This window comes from Cebus imitator, unplaced genomic scaffold (genome assembly GCF_001604975.1).
Source record: "Cebus imitator isolate Cc_AM_T3 unplaced genomic scaffold, Cebus_imitator-1.0 Scaffold494, whole genome shotgun sequence".
NCBI lineage: Eukaryota > Metazoa > Chordata > Mammalia > Primates > Cebidae > Cebus > Cebus imitator.
This window is the reverse complement of record NW_016107809.1, coordinates 328,255-332,652: the sequence shown is the minus strand read 5'-3', so window position 1 is coordinate 332,652 and position 4,398 is coordinate 328,255.

Genomic DNA, 4,398 nt, shown 5'->3' with positions numbered 1-4,398 from the left:
CTGCAACCTCCATCTCCAGGGCTCAAGCTGTCCTCTCACCTCAGCCTCCTGAGTAGCTGGGACTACAGGCTCACACCACCATAGCTAGCTAATTTTGTGATTATTTGTAGAGATGGCGGGGGGTGGGGTGGTCTCACTATGTTGCCTAGGCTTGTCTCAAACTCCTGGTCCCAAGCAATTCTCCCATCACAGCCTCCAAACGTGCTGGGAGTATAGTCATAAGCCACCTCGCCTGTCTTATTTATTTATTTATGATTATCACAGTGCCTTGACCAGTAGGCTGCCAACTACTACCTGGACAGCCAGTAGGGACTGAAGAGAAGAGAACCCTGTTGCCTTCTCTAAGAATCCCAGCTCTCCAGCTGGGATTAACCCTTGTTTAGTTACTGAGCAATGTCAGATCCTCTCTTCTGCCCTATCCTAGGGCCTAAAGGCTGAATCAGTCAGCATGACTGGATGGGTGGGTAAGGGATAGGGTGCTATGAGAAGTATTTGAGGGGGTATATGTGCAGTTGGGCAGAAATACCTACATGTGTGTGGGTTCCTCTTGAGCACTGATCAGTTTCCTTATCTCTGCTTGCTTATAAGGTAATGTCAAAAGCCAAGTGGATCAAGACTATTTCCATTTGTCTCAAAGGTACGTTCCCTTCTGACTGCAAGAAAACTATATTCACAGAAGGGAATCTGAGTTCTGGAGTGTTTTCCATCCACACTGCTGCCTTCAGAGTCTTGCCACTTGAAGCATGATCCTCAGGGGAGCAGTATTGGCATCACCTGGGAACCTGTTAGAAATGCGGAATCTCAGGCCCCACCCAGATCTGCTGAATCAGAATCTACATTTTTTACAAAATCCCCAGATGACTCACATGCACATTAAAGTGCGAGAAGACCGATCTAGAGCCTGCCCTGAGGCCATAGTATTTCATGCTGGGTGTGGTGTCTTTGCAAATTCTGGGATGTCCGGTCTGGTCCCAAAAGTCAGGATCTCAATGGGATTAATGAAACTCTGCAGGCTCCAGGTGTTCAACAAAAAGCTTGTTATTTGGCAATGCTGGGGCATTAAACAGCTGTGATACTTTTTCAAGATATTGGGAGTTAACCATTAATTCTCAGCTGGTGAAAACCTGGAACCTAGACTAGGGTTTCTGTCAGGCTACCAGAAGTTTCCTTTACGTTAACCAGGCCAGGAATCCCTGGAGCCACCCGTAATAGCATATGGACCAAGTAAAGACAAAAGGAAGGATTTCTCATAGGGTCTGTAAAGGCACAGTACTCTGAGTGGAGTTTTCTTAGTGAATGCATCAGACGAATCTGAGAATCAGCAAGCCACTTGGGATGAGTGTGGGGGAGTCTTATGACCTGGGAGCCATCTACAGCCTCGGCTTACCTAAATGCTATTCATGGAGTCTGAAGACGCCCCTGTGGTTAAACCACAGTAAAGCCCAGAAATGTTCCACAGGGGAGTAGGCCCAGAAAGGATGGCTTGGGCCTGACCTCAACCACACACTACTTTCTTTAGAGACAAGGTCTCACTCTTTCACCCTGGCCGGAGTGCAGTGACACAATCATGACTTACTGCAGCCTTGAACTACTAGCCTCAAGTGATCCTCCCCATCTCAGCCTCCCAAGTAGCTAGGATTAGAGGCATGTGCCACCACACCCAGCTCATCTGCTTTCTTTAAATGTTCTCAAGCCTTCCTGAAGTCAGATAAGTTATGGATCAGAGCAGAGCATGTTCTCAGGGATGATAGGAATGCAGTCTATCCGGGAAAGGAGCCCATGTCATTCATGAGACTATACTGATTGCCTGGGTCTGCACCAAAGCTCATCCTTGGTAGATGAACACCCATACGGCAATACAGCAGGTAACAGCCGGGAGTTAGGCCACCACACAGCCAGCTTAATGTGAGGGAATCTTCTGAGGCCTAAAAAGGCATAATGTGGAGTCCAAGATCCCCCAGTTGGTGCTTGAAAGTAAAACCAGAACTGGAGCTCAAGAACTCACAGGCAGAAGATGAGGTCTTGTGCTAAGAGAGCCCCAAGAAACACAAAGTAAGGCAAAGAAATGAAGCATGCTTTCATATATTTTAATAAGGATTTGAAATGAGCTCCAAGGAAATGAGGGTGGAACTGAATTGGACTGAAGACCTGTCTACAAGCTGATCTTACCCTAAGCTGACCCCGATTTCTAGAGAGCTTGTATCATTTAGTTTTCTCTTTTATCTTTGCCTTGGTGAATAGGTAGTGACTTCTCATCTCCCATCTCCCTGTTCATGTCCTGATAGAAGCTTTTCTTCCTGCCTCCAAGCACATTGACTTTTCCTACAAGAAACTTCAGGCCTCATGTGGAATCTGTGATTGACTCATGAAGTGTCCAGTCAGAAATTGTTTCCAAAAGAATGTGAAGAATGTATGTCGGCTAGGTGTGGTGGCTCATGCCTATAGTCCCAGCATTTTGGGAGGCTGAGGCAGGAGGATTGCTTGAGGCTAGAAGTTTAAGACCAGCCTGATTAGTGAGGTGGCCCATGCCTGTAATCCCAGCATTTTGGTAGGCCAAGGTGGGTGGATCACCTGAGGTCAGGAGTTCAAGGCCAGCCTGGCCACATCGTCTCTACTAAAAATACAAAAATTAGCCAGGCATGGTGGTGGGCACCTGTAATCCCAGCTACTCAGGAGGTTGAGGCAAGAGAATTGCTTGAACTTAGGAGGCAGAGGTTGCAGTGAGCCAAGATCATTCCGTTGTACTCCAACCTGGGCAACAAGAGCAAGAATCCCTTTCAAAAAAAAAAAAAATCTTGAACCTTCCAGCCAAAAAAAAATTGATCTTGAATCTTCAGCCAAAAAAAAGAAAAACCGGACTGATCAACATAGCAAGACTCTGTCTCTAAAAAAATAAATAAAATTAGCCAGGTGCAGTGATGTGCACCTGTACATCACCTACTCGGGAGGCTGAGGCAGGAAGATTGTTTTGAGTCGAAGAGTTTGAGGTTGTAGTGGGCTGTGATCCACTGCACTCTAGGCTAGGTGATAGAGCAAAAACCTTGTCTCAAAGAAAAGAAAAAAAAAAAAAAAAAAGAAAATGCATGCCTTAACTGCACACACTACATATATACTGACATACCTCAGAGATATTGTGGACTTGGTTCCAGACCACTGCAGTAAAGTAAATATTACAATAAAGTGAGTCACATAATTTTTTTTGGTTTCCCAATGCATATAAAAGTTATATTTATACTCTACTGTAGTCTATTAACTATGCAATAACATTATGTCTAAAAATAATGTTTGTACCTTAATTAAAAAATATCTTACTGCTTAAAAATCCTAATGATCATCTAAGCCTTCAGCAAGCTGTAATTTTTTTTGCTGGTGAAGGGTCTTGCCTTAGTGTTGATAGCTGCTGACCATTCAGGGTGGTGGTTGCTAAAAGTTGGAATGGCTGAGGCAATTTTTAAAAATAAGATAACCATGAAGTTTGATGCATCGATCGACTCTGCCCTTCACAAAAGATCTCTCTGTGGCATGAGATGCTGTTTGATAACAGTTTACCCACAGAATTTTTTTCAGAATTGGAGTGAATCCACTCAAAGCCTGCCACTGCTTAATCATCCAAGATTATGTAATACTTTAAATTCTTTGTTATCATTTCAACTACGTTCACAGCATCTTTACCAAATTCCATTTCAAGAAACCACTTACTTTGTTCATTCGTAAGAAGCAATTCCTCACCCATTCAAGTGTGGTCATGAGATGGCAACTTCTAATTCTAGTTCTAGTTCAAAGGCTCCATTTCTAATTCTAGTTCTCTTGCTAGTTCCACTGCATCTGCAGTAACTTCCTTCACTGAAGTCTTGAACTCCTTGAAGTCATTCATAAGGGTTGAAATCAACTAATTCCAAACTCCTGTTCATGTTGATATTTTGACCTCCTCTCATGAATCACAAATGTTCGTTTTCAATTTACTTTTCCCAGATCCATCAGAGGAATCACTAGCCATGGCAGATACAGCCTTATAAAATATATATTTTAAATAATAAGACCCAAAAATCAAACTTATTCTTTAATCCATGGGCTACAGAATAGATGCCTGTTACCAGGCATGAAAACATTAATCTCCTTTTTTTTTTTTTTTTTTTTTTGAGATGAAGTCTGGCTCTTGTCCTCCAGGCTGAAGTGCAATGGCACGATCTCAGCTCACTGCAACATCCACCTCCTGGTTCAAATGATTCTCCTGCCTCATCCTTTCGAATAGCTAGGATTACAGGCGTCTGCCACTACACCTTGCTGATTTTTTGGATTTTTAGTAGAGATGGGGTTTCACCATGTTGGCCAAGCTGGTCTCAAACTCCTGATCTCAGGTGATCTGCCCACCTCGGCCTCCCTAAGTACTGGGATTAC